Consider the following 16513-nt stretch of genomic DNA (forward strand, 5'->3'; position numbering starts at 1 on the left):
AGGTTGGGCTCCAAGTTAGCTTGGCCGACCCCATTAGGATGGGTATAAAGGTGGGTAAGGGTGGGTATAATACTTTATAAATAAGAGGCTACGATAGGGACCGAGAGGAGGAATTGATTTTGGTCTCCCAATGAAAATAAGCTTCCCGTGTTCGCCCTGAGCACTCGACTTAATTTCATCAATAATAATTCATACCACTAAAGAATTATTATTGAACTACCGCACCAATCCCAAATTATATTTTGGGCTCCTTCTTATTATGAGTGTGTTAGTCTCCCTGTGTTTAAGATGTCGGATGCCCACTAATTAATTGAGTTACTGACAACTCATTTTAATTAATGTCTTAGTCCAAGAGTAGTACCACTCAACCTTATCGTCATGTCGGACTAAGTCCACCTGCAGGGTTTAACATGACAATGCTTATGAGCTCCTCTTGGGGACATTATCAATCTAGATTACTAGGACACAGTTTCCTTCTATAATCAACAACACACACTATAAGTAATATCATTTCCCAACTTATCGGGCCTATTGATTTATCGAGCTAAATCTCACCCTTTAATAAGTTAAAGAAATAAATACTAAATATATGTGCTTGCTATTATATTAGGATTAAGAGCACACACTTCCATAATAACTAAGGTCTTGTTCTTTTATTAAGTCAGAATAAAAAGAACTTACCTTAAATGGTCCTACTCAATACACTTAGAGTGTACTAGTATAATTTATTAGTCAAGATAAACTAATACCTAATTACACTACGACTATTCCAACGGTTTGTTCCTTTCCATCTTAGTCGTGAGCAACTGTTTATAATTTATAAAGAACTGATAACATGATCTTCTGTGAGTGAGACCACTCACCATGTTATCTACAATATAAATTAATTGAACAACTACACTTAGCAAATAAATGTAGACATTTGACCAATGTGATTCTTTTATTTCAAAATAGATGTTTACAAAAAGCTAGACTTTTAGTATACACTCTAACAGTGAGCTGAGTGAGAGCAGATCTTGTGAACTGAGCGGGAGCGGATCCCGAGAGATCAAAGGATACATAGCCAAGTGGGTGTGTAGCCCGAGAGATCGAAGGGCACGAAGCTTATGTAATCGAAGGCGAACGGGAGAGAAACCCATGAACAAAGTAGGTGCGGAGCCCGAGAGATTGAAAGGCATGGAGCTCGTGGGATACTCTGGTACGAAACTAAGAGAGATATCTCGACCCTGAATGGGGGAGGTTAAGGCCTGAAGAAGACATTGATAGAGATATTCTAGTTCACTATAAGTGACAATACTCTAGTTCGAGGGCAAGCTCGCTTATAATCAGACCGAACGACTTGGGAGTCTTGAATATAAACACCAGAGCAAGCTTGCTTATAACCCGACTGAGTGGCTCGAGAGTCTGGAATATAAATGCGAGGGCAGGCACACTTATAACCCTACCAAACAGCTCAGAGTCTGGAATATAAGCGCAAGAGCACGCTCACTTATAACTCGGCCAAACGGCTCGGGAGTCTGGAATATAAACGCTAGGGAAAGCTCGCTTATAATGTGGATGAACAACTCAGGAGTCTAGGACATAGTGTGAGAGCTTGCTCACTTATAACTCGGTTGGCTACTCGGGAGCTTGAGACATAGCGCGAGAGAATGCTCACTTATGACCCAATTGATTGCTTGGGAGGCTAGAATATAAGCGCGAAAGAAAGCTCGCTTATAACCCGGCCGGATGGCTTAGGAGCTGGAATATATGTTTGAGAGCAAGTTCGCTTAAAATTCAGCCAAACGACTTAAGAGTCTGGAATATAAGTGTGAGAGCAATTCACTTATAACATGGTCGAACAACTTAGGAGTCTGGAGGCGCGATATATGAACTGAATTCCTTGGAAATATTCCGGTTCTAGATTGGTGGCAATACTTCAGTCCAAGATCGGTGGCGATAGATCGACCCTAAATGGAGGTGGTGAAGCCCCTAGTCTCTAATTGGGAAGTTGTCCCCCTAGTGTCTAATTAAGGATTTAGGGCAATAGTCTCTGATCATGGAGTTAGACCTTTACTCTCTGATCGAGGAGTTACAATGGATCCTATGGCCGGAAGGGAAAATATAATAGAAAAACTAATCTGCTAACTGGCTGAGGATCTAACTTAGTTCCTCGACTCCCGAATATCCATAGAGCGAGGGGAGAATATAATGTGTTCATCGAAGTCTACCGGGATCATGTTGATGGCAGAGTTTTCTAGTGTCATCCATGTTTATGTTCCAGATCAGGGAAAGTTCTCAAAGATTGCACCACATATGATCCTGTCTTAAAGCTAAGAAGATGGAACTACCGGAATGATGTGGCTAGAATATTGACCGAGTTGCCTAACCTGAAGGGGGAGGATATGATGAGCTGTCTTCTATGTTGACCAAGTCGTTAGAAACCTTTGGTCAACGATACCTGCAGACAACAACTGGGTTGCCTCAGTCCTTGGTGTTGGGGTTCAATCAAAGTCCCACATTGAAAAGATTTGGTAAAGATCATGGGGTTAAAAGGATGCATAATATCTCCATTGGCATGAGACCTTTTGGAGAGAGTCTAAGAGCAAAGCTATGAGGGCCTAGGCCCAAAGTGGACAATATCATGCTATTGTAGAGATATGTGGACATCCTTTGAGCATAATAATTGGTATCAAAGCTAGTTTTCTGCCTCTGTGTGTTTGGTTTTCAGTTAAATTGTGCACTTTTCATACATAAATTTAGGCAGAATAATAGTAGGATGTGCAAATAGATTAACTCTATGGTTGCAAATATCCTAGTTCCAACTATTATGGCCATAATGTGTTTGTGTGTGATTGGACCCTCGGGCATGTCGAGGGCATTTTATGTGTGTGCATGATTGTAATTATTAAATACAACAGGAGCTATATTAGTTTTAGGATTTTATATTTTTGTTCGATCTAGATTACATGTACATTCCTTCGTGGAATATAGGATCGATAAATGTAAAAATTTATTTTGTTGCGGATCGTATCCTTGCAAGGCGTGGTGCTATTTGAGGACCAGAGGCACAGCGGAAAAGGAAGCAAGAAGGATGCAACGACATAAACCCTAGGGCTAGCGGTCAGAGTTGGCGGTGGCTAGGGTTAGCGGTATACGGAGGACAGCTATGGATGAGGCCATAATAGTTAGAAAATTAGTTTTCATATTAATTACCTTTTATGCTGTGATGTGTGTGTTGTGTTTGTGTGCATGTTAAAATTCCTCATTTCTAAATAACTAAGTGGGAGAGGAATTATTTAAATTCCACGGTCTCCATTACTGATTTGTAAGTGATGTATTCAAACTTGCGCGTTGGCTCTGAGTGCCTTCCTCCACATTGGATGAGTTTATTTGTGGATCACTAGATCAAACTTCCTTTATGGATGATTATAGGAAGTTATTTAGGTGTCTGTGATCTTCTCCAACTGAAGGGGCACAATCCTATTTAATGGACTAAGTATCAAGTAATAGTATACACTTAGGCGTATTTAATAGTATCCTCCCCATCAGAGTCACTGCTATTATTTGTGTGACTGAAAAAAAACCAACTATTAATTTTATTTGTCATAAAGTTAGGATGATAAGATAATAAAATTAATGGGTAAAACCTTCTCTTACAAATGTTTGAATTTATATACGTCCACACTAACGTGGCATACAAAATTCACGATATTTTGAGGTGTTGATGAATTTAAATGATATTGTTTGAGGAATCAATATTATTTTAAATTCTAAAGTATTGACCAAATATTTTGTGATTCTTAGGATTTCAAATGACTTTCAATCCCCTAGTTGTTACATTTGAAGAAAACAAACTTACTGGTCCCAATCACATTGATTGGAAACAAAACTTGGACATTGTCTTAACTGTTGAAGGATATAAGTTCGTACTTCTTGAGGTTTGTCCTACTATGCCTGAAAAGGATTCTAGTGAAGAGGAGATAGAGAGACATAGGAAATGGGTCAAGGCAGATGAGATGGCGCGGTGTTATATTTTAGCTTCGATGTCAAATGTGTTGCAACATTAGCATCAGACCTTACACACTACCTATGACATGATACTCAATCTCAAGGAACTCTTCGGACACCAGAATTAGGTTGCCAGGCAGGAGGCCATAAAGAAACTTAATGACGACTACCATGACTGAGGGGATACCGGTAAGGGATCATATCCTCAAGATGATGGCTCATTTGACGGACTGTCCTTGTAGAAACAAGAACAATGAAGGTATATCTTATTCTCTAGTAGTTGAAACATGTTTAGTGGTGTTATCTACCGGTACCTGGTGTGTAGATATGGGAGCCACTGATCATGTCTACAATTCATTGCAAGGGTTCCAGGAAACTCAACAACTACATGAAGGGGAGATTACCATCTACATGGGTAATGCTACGAAAGTGGCGGCTGTTGCTGTAGGAGATGTTTATTTGTCTTTTGATAAGAATAAGACATTGATTTTGAGAAATTATCTTTATGTGCCAAGTTTTTGAAAGAACTTAATTTCAGTTTCTAAACTCTTTATGGATGGATATTCTATTTCTTTTGATGACAAAGTAGTTGTCAAGAAAAATAGGGAAGTTATCTGTTCTGGTACATTGGTTAGCAATTTGTATACTCTAAATCCAATAACTCCCACAATGCAACAAATGGAAATTAATAACATATCTTCTAATTCTAATAAAAGAAAGCAACCTTCAGAAATGAACCAAACATATCTTTGGCATCTAAGGCTAGGCCATATTAACTTAAGTAGGATTCAAAGGACCTTTGGGTTCATTAGTGGTGGAAAATTTTTCAACCTGCGAATCTTGCTTGGAAGGAAAAATGACCAAGAGACCTTTTAAGGCCAAGGGGTATAGAGTCAAAGATGTATTGGAATTGGTTCATTCTGATTTGTGTGGACCTATGACCATCCTGGCAAGAGGTGGTTTCAAATATTTTATCTCTTTTATAGACGACTATTCGAGATACGGGTACATTTACTTGATGCACCACAAGTCTAAGTGCTTTGATAAGTTCAAAGAGTACAAGGCTGATGTGGAGAAACGTCATCGTAAAAGTATCAAGACACTACAGTCTGATCGTGGTGGCGAGTACCTCTTAGGAGAGTTTAGGAGTTACTTATCAGAGGTCGGTATTCAATCCCAACTGTCTGCACCTGGTACACTCCAACAGAATGGTGTGGCAGAACGAAGGAATAGGACTCTTATGGAAATGGTTAGATCAATGATGAGTTATTCAGAATTATCAAATTCATTTTGAGGATATGCTCTGGAATCGGCAGTGTACATTCTGAACTTGATACCTTCTAAGTTAGTACCCTCTACTCCCACAGAATTATGAAATGAGTGTAAGCCTAGTCTGAAGCATATTCGGATTTGGGGTAGTCCAGGACATGTACTGAAGGGAGACACTGATAAGTTGGAAATCATGTACAGAAGTTCGCTTGTTTGTGGGTTATCCTAAAGGAACGAAAGGTGGTTTATTTTATAATCCTAATACTCGATTTTTAGAAGAAGAATATGTTATGAACCACAAGCCCATGTGTAAAAGTGTTCTTGAAGAAATAAGAGAAGACACGTCTACTTTAGTACCAATGGTACAAGATGAGATACCAAAAGAAACTGCAGCACGTGTCACAAATGATGCATAATTACATGCAATGTCACGTCATAGTGGGAGGGTTGTTCGGCAACCTGATAGATTCGTGTTTTAGGGAGAGTCTTCGGACTTGATCCCTGGTAAACATGAACTTGATCCCTGCACATATGATGAAGCACTCTAAGATAGAGATGCAGCATCTTAGCAAAGTGCAATGAACTCTGAAATAGAATCTATGTATTCTAATAAGGTCTGGGAGCTTGTAGAACCACCAAATGATGTAAAAGTCATTGGGTGTAAATGGGTCTACAAAAGGAAAAGAGGGGCAGATGGGAAGGTGAAAACCTTCAAAGCAAGGCTTGTTGTAAAAGGGTATACTCAGAAAAAGGGAATCGATTATGAGGAAACCTTTTCACCGGTAGCCATGCGTAAGTCTATCCGGATTCTTTTATCTATTGCTGCTCATATGGATTATGAGATTTGGCAAATGGATGTCAAGACAGCTTTCATTAATGGAAGTCTTGAAGAAAACATCCATATGAAACAACCAGAAGGATTCATTGCGAAGGGCAAAGAGCATCTTGTATGTAAGCTCAACCGGTCTATTTATGGACTGAAGCAAGCTTCGAGATCTTGGAACATCCGGTTTAATAAAGTGATCCAGTCTTATGGATTCATTCAGTGTTCGGATGAGTCTTGTGTATACAAGAAGAGTGACGGAAACGTGGTGGCATTTCTTGTACTATACATAGATGTCATTTTGCTCATTGGCAACAATGTCAAAGTGTTATCAGACGTAAGGGTATGGTTATCCAAACAGTTTGATATGAAGGACTTGGAAGAATGCAGACATATTCTTGGGATCAAAGTAATAAGGGATCGCAAGAAAAGAATGTTGTGCTTATCCCAAGCTTCATACAACGATACTATCCTAGCTCGTTTTAGCATGCAAAACTCCAAGAAAGGTTTTCTACATTTTCGGTATGGAGTAACTTTATCTAAAGAGATGTGTCCTAAAACATCAAAGGAGATAGAGGGCATGAAGGCAGTTCCTTATGTTTCGGCTGTAGGAAGCCTAATGTATGCAATGCTATGTACGAGACTGGATATCTGTTTTGCTGTGGGCATGGTTAGCAGATATCAAAGTAATCCAGGACAGGGACATTGGACTGTCGTAAAGCATATATTAAAGTACTTGAGAAGGACTAGAGATTATATGCTAGTTTACCAGGCAGATGATTTGCTCCCTGTGGGTTACACGGATTCGGACTTCCAATCAGATAGGGATAATAGTATGTCGACCTCGGGGTATGTGTTTACTTTGGGAGGTGGAGCCATAGCATGGAGGGGTGTTAAGCATAAATGTGTTTCGGACTTTACCATGAAAGCTGAGTATGTGGCAGCCTCTGAGGCAGCCAAAGAAGTTGTATGGCTCAGAAACTTCTTGATGGACTTAGATGTGATTCCTGATTTATCCAAAATTATCATAATTTATTGTGATAATAGTAGGTGTAGTAGCAAACTCGAAGGAACCACGAGCCTATAAGGCAAGTAAACCCATTGAGCTCAAGTACCACCTAATACGAGACATCGTTAAATGAGGAGAAGTTGTTGTCGCCAAGATTGCATCAGTAGATAACCTGGATCCTTTCAATTAGGCCCTTCAGGCGAGAGCTTTTGATGGGCATGTTGAGGGGATGAGAATCAGATGTATGGCAGCATATATGACATCATAGTATTTTAGTATAAGTGGGAGTTTATTAGGATGTATACTAAAAGCCTAGTTTTTTGTATGAACATTTATTTTGAAATGAGAATCACATTAGTCAAATGTCTGCATTTATATTAAATGTAGTTGTTCATTTAATTTATATTGTAGATAACATGGTGTGTGGTGTCACATAGAAGATCGTGTTATCAGTTCCTTATAAATTATAAATAGTAGCCCACAACCAAGATGGATTGGGGCAAACCATTGGAATGATTGTAATGTAATTTGATATTAGTTTATCTTAACTATAAAACTACACTAGTACACTATGTGTGTATTGAGTAGAACCATCTAAGATTGTTTCTTTTTACACTGACTGCATAAAAAAATAAAACCTCTGTTATTATGGATGTGCGTAGTCTTAATCCTATTACAAGCACATATACTTAGTATTTATTTCTTTAATTTATTAATGGGTGAGATTTATTCAGTTGGATCAATAGGCCCGATAAGTTTGGAAATAATATTATTTATATGGTGTGTTGTTGATTATAGAAGGAAACTGTATCCTAGTAATCTAGGTTGATGATGTCCCCTTGAGGAGCTCATAGGGATTATCATGTAAACCCTGCAGGTGGACCTAGTCCGGCATGACAATGAAGTTGAGTGGTACTACTTTTGGAGCTAGATATTAATTAAGTGAGTTGTCAGTAACTCATTTAATTAATGGACATTCGATATCTTAAACACAGGGAGATTAATGTACTCATGATAAGAAGGAGCCCATAATGTAATATGTGATTGATGCAGTAGTTCAATAATAACTCTTTAGTGGTATGAGTTATTATTGATGAACTTGAGTTGGGTGTTCGGGTTGAACACAGGAAGCTCAAGCTCATCAGGAGGCCAAAACCAATTCCTCCTCTCGGTCCCTGTTGTAGCCTCTATAAAGTCTTGAATCCACCAAGTCCACTTTTTACCCAAGTAATGGGCCGACCACTTCCTTGCTTGGTGTAAGGGGCCAGTCAAGCATTATTTGGAGCCCAAGAGGTGGCCGGCCCCAAGCACATCTTGGTGTCCAAGATGTGGCAGCCACACATAAATTAAAAGGAAGTTTTAATTTTGTTTTGAAACTTTCCTTTTATAGCCATCAACAAAGGGATTTAGAAGAGAGTTTTAATTTTAAAATCTTTCCTTTTTTGTAGTCATCTACAATGGTTTAAAAGAGAGATTTTAATTTTAAAACTTTCCTTTTTTGTAGCCATGGTTTTAAAAGAGAGTTTTAAGTTTTAAAATCTTTCCTTGTAGAGAGATTTTAATTTTGTTAAAAACTTTCCTTTTTTGTAACCATCTACAAGGGATTTAAAAGAGAGTTTTTAATTTTAAAATCTTTCCTTTTTTAGGCAATCTACAATGTTTAAAAGAGAGATTTTAATTTTAAAACTTTTCTTACTTGTTGTACAAGTTATGGCCGACCATGATAAGGAATAAAAGGAAGTTTTAATTTTTGTTTTAAAACTTTCCTTTTTAGCAATTAGCAAGGATTATAAAAGAAGAGCAGGTGGTGCCTTATGGGAACACATATTATTATTCTCCTCTTCTCCTTGCTTGTGGCCGACCCCCTTTCTTCTTATCCTCCCTTAGGACCGGCCCTCTTATCCCCTCATCCATCAAGGGCCAGCGACACAAGAGAGGTTCTTCTTCATCTAAGTCTAGGGGCATACAAGGGATCTCTCTTCCTCAGCTTTGGCTAGAGGCAATCTCATCCTTACCTTGCTAAGGCCAGTGGAACAAAGAGAGGAAGAGGGCTTGTGTTCGGTTGCTTGGAAGAAAGAAGAAGAAGAGAAGAAGGTGTCTATCCTAGAACATCCCTTTGGTGGCCAAAGTCTTGGAAGAAAGAAGAAGGAGGGTGGCTTTCATCTTGGTAGATTGTCGCCCACACGACATCCAAGAGAAGGAGAGGAATACAATAGAAGATCAAAAGGTCTTTGTTTACAAAGAAAGGTATAACTAATTAATTATTTCTGCTTCAAATTAATTAGTTTGTATTTTTTTGTATGGATCCTGAAATACCAACACAAGAGACTAGCGATTTCATGTTTCATTTTTTATATTTCGATTTAGTGTTTTGATCTTGTGGTTCTATTGAAGTCTTTGTAGTTAAACCTAAGGTTACTGTAAGAAGTTTAAATATCCAATTTCTTTGAAAGACTTTGTCTAGGAAGTGGTGGATAATCCCATACCCAAGAAGGCCTAGTGCCTCGCCATGTTTAACTTAGAAGTCAATCCTTGCAATAGATATTTAATCAACTTCTGTAACATGGGATGAACTTGGATTAATAATGTTAAGTATCGTTTGCAATCCAAGTTTTAACTACTAAAGAACACATGAGTTGAACTTGAAGTAAAAATATTAAGTTTCGTTTCCAATTCAAGTTTAACTCATGAGGAACACATAGGTTGTCAGGAAAGTTCTGTGCTTGTACAAATTTTTGTACAAGGGAAGTAGAATGGAATTCTAAGTAGCGACCAACACCTGGTACCTCGATGCTCGAGGTATGTCCCAAAAATATATAAGGAGCTTAATAAATAGTTGAATAATGAAGTGCGTGGATAATAAGCATGGAAAATGTATCCTGACCTAGGGGTGCACCCTCTAGTAGACTGATCAACTGATCATGACATTGATCAAGTCGTCGTGACTCGAAAGAGTAGATGAATGTGAGTAAGATAAGGAGCTGGATATGAAGGCATGGAATTGGATGCGGTATGGATCTGGAAAGCAGCACGTAGGCTAAAATATGGCAGCTGCATGCAAGCCAGAACACTGTAAATAGGTCAAACGACATGAAGACCGGAACATAGTCTCAGCTCGAAGGCCAGAACACAATATCGGCTCGAAGGCCGAAACACAATAATGAAGTGTACAACCATTGTGACTCGGAGGAGGTTGGATCGCATCCAAAGTGCATGTCAATGCAGATTGGGTGTTGGATCGATGATGAAAGTATACGACATCTTGGATCAAAGGGCGACAACATGAGTCGGGTGGCTTTGGCCACTCGAGGCAGCATCAAAGGGTGGTAGCAGATGCTAGTAAGCGGGCATTGGCCACTGGAGGCGACATTGGAGGACGACAGCAGCTGCTGGAGGTGGGGCCAGCGGCGGTGGCCGCTGGTGGCGGGGAGGAGGTGGCTGCTGCTAGTAACGACGCGAAGGCATGAGCCGCTGGTGGTGGTGCGAAGGTGGCAGCCGCTAGTAGCAGCACGGAGGCATTAGCGGCTGGTGGTGATGCGGAGGTGGCAACCACTAGTAGCGGCACTAAGGCATCAGTCGCTGGTGGCGTCAGCATGGAGAGGGAGAGAGAGGTGGATGCCAATGGAGAGGGAGAGGGCAGTGGCTACTAGTGGCGGCGGCCGCTGGTGGCATCGACGTGGAGGGAGAAGACAGTGGCAGCATGCTTGAGAGAGAGGTTGAGGAGCTCTAGCGGCATGCGTTCAACCAGCATCCTCTAGAAAAACCAAGAGCTCTCCTTTTCTCGCTACGTCGTCCTCCTAATTTAAAGGAAAAGAGCCCAAACTAAAATGATCAAATTTCCCCCTCTATCCACGTGGCCTAATCCCAATTAACCGGATCAACATAGAAAAGATGAGGCATCTAATATATATATATATATATATATATTTCTTTTCGTAAAACATGGATTGCTTAGTGATACATATATAGTTTTTAAATAAAATAACATGAAATGAACCATATCTCGTAGTCCTTGACAAACATGAAAAAAAACACAACCAAATGAGACTCCCACGTGTGACACTTTTAGCGATATCCACACACTAAATTATAAACTTGACATGATTTGTTAAAGTGCTAGTCTCTTGGATCGATCAAATTTTTGAAGCAATATTAAAATCAAGTTTCTCTCTTGTAACACACTACGAATTCTCTCAAGTTGATCGGCAGCAACAACACTTCTCAAAGAGGAGAATAAATGATAAGAAGATGGGTCTATTTCGATGGAAGAAAGAGAAGATGATCACTTATCTTCTTCCTATAGGAGGGGCTGTCGAAATTCTCCAAAGAGAGGAGTAGGCTGTCAAAACTTTTAAGGGAGGAGTCGAAAGGGTTACCATCCTATTTTTTTAAGGATGTCTGCTTATAACCTCCAAGGAAGATGAATGCCTCTTCAACTTTCCAGAAGAAAGATCAAAAGGTGGTTGCTCCCAAACTCTCCAACTCTCCAAGGATGATCTTGATTGTGGCTCATTATGATTTTGGTTGTCTAAATTCTCCAAAGGAGAATAGGAGAGGTGGCTACCACTAACTCCACTCTCTCTTCTTTGGATCAAAGAATTCATATTTGATCTTGATTTGTTCTAGCTTCCGATATTTCAGAATTAATTAATAATCCAATTAATTATAATTCAGAAATAATAAATTGATTAATTTCAGTATCCATTAAAATAATCAATTATAGATAATATTTATATATAGGTGCTATGCTTGCGACCTTCTAGGTTCTATACACGAAAGTAGTGTAAATCTATACATAGACTAAGGTAATTATCTAGCAATAACACCCAATGTGATAAAATATTAGTCATAAGCTATAAATCACTAAGAACTGATTATAGTGTAATTCAATCTCTTTAACTTGCCGACATACCAATTAATTTAGTGCATTATATATCATCACCAAATTAATTATTTTACTTGATTTCTAATATATAATTGACTCATCTTTAATGATAAATCAGTCCTCCCATGACTATAAATTTCGAGTTACTAATAGCTCTATTAAACCATCAGAATGTTAACTCCCTAATCCAAGAGAGGCGATGAATCCTCTATTTACACAACATTATTCTCTCTACGCTTTGTTATACACCCAACTACCGTATTAATTATAATATAATTAAAGACTACTTTTAACAATATCAAAGTACATAACTTCACGCATATAATAAATGAAGGTCACAAGTTAAAAGATCAGTTATACTCGTTCATAGGGAGAATGACCAATAATGCTTAATATGTGGTCTTCTCTTTGCGGGTCGTATCTAGTATACCTCTTTAAACTCAAGGCACCTCAAGTACAACCTGGATGCTCATTTAATGACAATAATGGAAATAATTTCTAATTGATTTCAATCAATTGAGATTTATTATATTTAACATCACAATCAAGATCGACATGAATTAAATAGGAAAAATAATATTTCTAAGTCTATTATATTACTATATTTATAATTATTACGATTGTATGTCTTATTTAATCTTTCCATTATTGTTTTAGACAACTTATATAAATAAGCATATTTGTTTTAATAATAAGATTATCAAAAAGTTTTATATTATTTCTTTCCTTTACCTATTAATTTTTCATGGTATCAGAGCCCTGATCCTTCGTATCTATATTTTTATTTTCATCTATTTCTCAATATTTATTTCTTCCTTTGCATCCTTCTGCTACTAAATCTTCCTATTTATTTTCCCTTTTTTTTTTGTTTATCTATTTTTTCCGTTAATTCTCATCCACGTTTCTTTTTCTAATTCTCTCTCTCCTCTTCCATTTTTTTCCTCTGCCACTATTTCTCCCCTTCTTGTTCTTCTGCCGACACCAATAGAAAAGAAAAGGTATTTCCTTTTCTTGCTCTGCTGCCGCCTCCGAGCTTTGCCGACATTAGTCGCCAACAATAATCGCCTAACTACTGGAAACCAAGATGCCTCCTTCTTGCCACCGCTAATTTCAGCACCGACGTCCTTTCCTGTTGATTTTGGCGCCGGCATCCTTTGCTGCCGATTTCGACATAGAATTCCTTTACTGTTGATTCGACACCGACATCCATTGTTGTCGATTTCAGTGCCGACATCCTTTGTTGTCAATTTCGACGCCGACGTCCGTTGCTGTCAATTTCCATGCCGACAACCTGGGTTTCCATCACCGCTACTTTTCATCCTTTTCGTTGGAGTCAATTATTTATTTTTCAATGTCAGATACTCAATGATATCAAGGTTTAGACCGATGTTAAATTTATCACATCGTTGGTCATACTGGTATTCATTGCTCTAGAAGATTTGATTGGTCTTATAGTTGGAGAAGATGTCAAATTTATCTCAGAGTTGAACATATTGGTATTTAATGTCCTAAAATATTTGACTCAAATTTTGCTGGTGGCCCTGCAACATTGGGACAACCAAGTATATCACAAGGAAAGCATGCATCTTCAAATCGACCACCACCTTCTTGGTATTGTATAGCTCGGTCATATCATTCATCAACTCTTGAGAACCCAGGATGACATCTAGATTTTGGAGCAACTCATCATGTTACACTGGAATATAATATTCTCACAAAAACTTCGCCTTATGATGGACCCGACATGGTACAAATAGGTAATGACTCAGGTTTGTAAATTACTCACATTGGAAACACATCCTTTCACTCATGTGGTTATGTTTCTTCTATCACCAAAAATTTACTTTCGGTGCGTCAATTTACTCTTGATAATAATGTGTTCTTTGAATTTCATCCTTATCATTGTCTTGTGAAGGATCCCACAACAGGAAATATTCTACTCCGAGGAAATATTAAAGACGGTTTATATCATCTTCAACCCACCTATACTAATACGTTTGTTGGAGAACACACTGATAAATTCTCTTGGCATGCACATCTTAGTCATCCATCTTTACGTGTTGTTCAAAATATCATTAACTAGTATGGTTTACTAATTTCTTTAGCCTCCTCTTCTCATTTATGTGAAGCTTACATGAAAGCAAAATCTCATAAATTACCTTTTGTGTCTTCTTCTCGCACTTCTAGTTTTCCTTTAGAAATTATTTACTCTGATGTGTGGGTCCTACTCCTATTCTATCTAATCAATGTTTTCCTTATTATGTTATTTTTATTAATAATTTCAGCAAGTTTATTTATATTTTTCCTATGAAAAGAAAGTCTGATCTCTTTGATATTTTTTGTCTCTTTCAAAACCAAGTTGAGTGCTATTTTGATCGTAAAATCCTCTCCTTCATTCTGATTGGGGTGGAGAGTATCAAGCGCTTCATTGTCATCTTACTTCCTTTGGCATCATCCATCGAGTTTCTTGTCCCCACCACACTCCTGAACAAAATGGATCCGCCGAGAGAAAACTGTTGGTTGCTACTCGGAAAACCTAGAGATTCCACTGTACAAAAATTTTGTACAAAGGTCTGAACCTTTTCCTAGCTACCATGTGTTCTTTTAAATTAAATTTTGGATCACCTGCGGAACTTAACATGTTTGATCCAAAACTTAATCTATTTGTTCTTTTAGGTTTAGACTTGGATCTCCTGCGGAACTTAACACGTTCGATCCAAATCACCTTAAGTTATTAATTCCATTAAATATTAATTTCCATAATTGGTTCCCAGTACTGACGTGGCGAGGCACATGACCTTCTTGGATATGGGAGCAACCACCACCGACTAGACAAAATCTTTTATGGAAAGCTAATATTTAATTTCCTAAAATAACTTTAGGTCAACCGAAAAGAACAATCAAATCACAAGGAAAAGAAAAACAAAAGAACACTATATCGAAAACAAATTCGAAACACTAAAATCGTATGCCTCTTGTATTTGGTATTATTTCCAAAAATAACTAGTATGATGCGGAAAGGAAAAATACTAGTTATACCTTTTAGAAAGACCTCTTGATCTTCTATCATATTCCTCTTCTAACTTCGGACGTTGTGTGGGCAACGATCTTCCGAGATGAGAACCACCAAGCACCTTCTTCTTCCTTGCAAGTTTCGGCCATCAAAACATCTTCTAGGATGAAGAGGTTCGGCCACCACCACCATGCTCCAAGGGATGCTAGAAACAAAGCTTTCTTTCTCTCCTTCTTCTTCTTCTTTTCTAAACTTGATCCGGCCACCATATGAGTCTCCACAAGAAGGATGAGGTTCTAATATCAAAGAGAAGAAAGGAGCAGAGGATGGCCGGCCACACCAAGGAAGAAAAAGAGAGAGGAAAAATAATAGAGTTGTTAACCATGAAGGCACCTCTACCCTCTCTTTTATAATCCTTGGCCTTGGCAAATAAGGAAATTTAAATAAAAACTTCCTTAATTCTTTTGCCATTGATAAGGAAAATTTATTTAATTAAAAATAATTTTTTTCTCATCAACAATGTGGCCGGCCACTTTAAACCAAGCAAAGGAAATTTAATTCAATCAAGAATTAAAACTTTCCTAATTTGTTTCCGGAAATTTTATAAAAAATTTCTCTAATAATTTTTCCCTTCATGATGGTTAATAAAAAGGAAATTTTATAAATTAAAATATTTTTTTAAACATGTGGATAAAAAGAAAGTTATCTCTAAAAATTAAAATCTCTTCCAATCTACAAATAAGGAAAGATATCTAATCTTTTCTTAATCTTTGTAGAAGCTTTATAAAAGAGATATTTAATTTTTAAACTCTCTTTTAAATCATGAACATGATTAAAAGGAAAGTTTTTACCAAAATTAAAATCAACCTTTTAATCTACAAATAAGGAAAGAGATTTAACTCTTCTCTTAATCTTTTGTAGAATCTTATAAAAGGAAAGATTTAAATTTTTAAACTCTCTTTTAAATCATGTTATCCACATAAGAAAAATTTTAAAATAAAATTCCTTTTATTTTAATAGGGCCGACCACCTAAGCTTGAGTTCAAGCTAGGGCCACATGAATTCACCCATGAACCAAAACATGGCCGGCCCTAGCTTGGTCTCCAAGCTAGCTTGGCTGGCCCCCTATAGGATGGGTAAGAAGGTGGGTATAGGTGGGTATAGTACTCTATAATCAAGAGGCTACGATAGGGACCGAGAGGAGGAATTGGTTTTGGTCTCCCGATAAAATTAAGCATCCCGTGTTCGCCCCGAACACACAACTTAATTTTATCAATAATAATTCATTCCACTAGAGAATTATTATTGAACTACCGCACCAATCCCAAATTATATTTTTGGGCTCCTTCTTATTATGAGTGTGTTAGTCTCCCTGTGTTTAAGATAACAAATGTCCACTAATTAAGTAAGTTACTGACAACTCACTTAATTAATATCTAGCTTCAAGAGTAATACCACTCAACTTCATCGTCATGTCGGACTAAGTCCACCTGCAGGGTTTAACATGACAATCCTTTTGAGCTC

Source organism: Zingiber officinale, chromosome 3B (assembly GCF_018446385.1).
Source record: "Zingiber officinale cultivar Zhangliang chromosome 3B, Zo_v1.1, whole genome shotgun sequence".
NCBI lineage: Eukaryota > Viridiplantae > Streptophyta > Magnoliopsida > Zingiberales > Zingiberaceae > Zingiber > Zingiber officinale.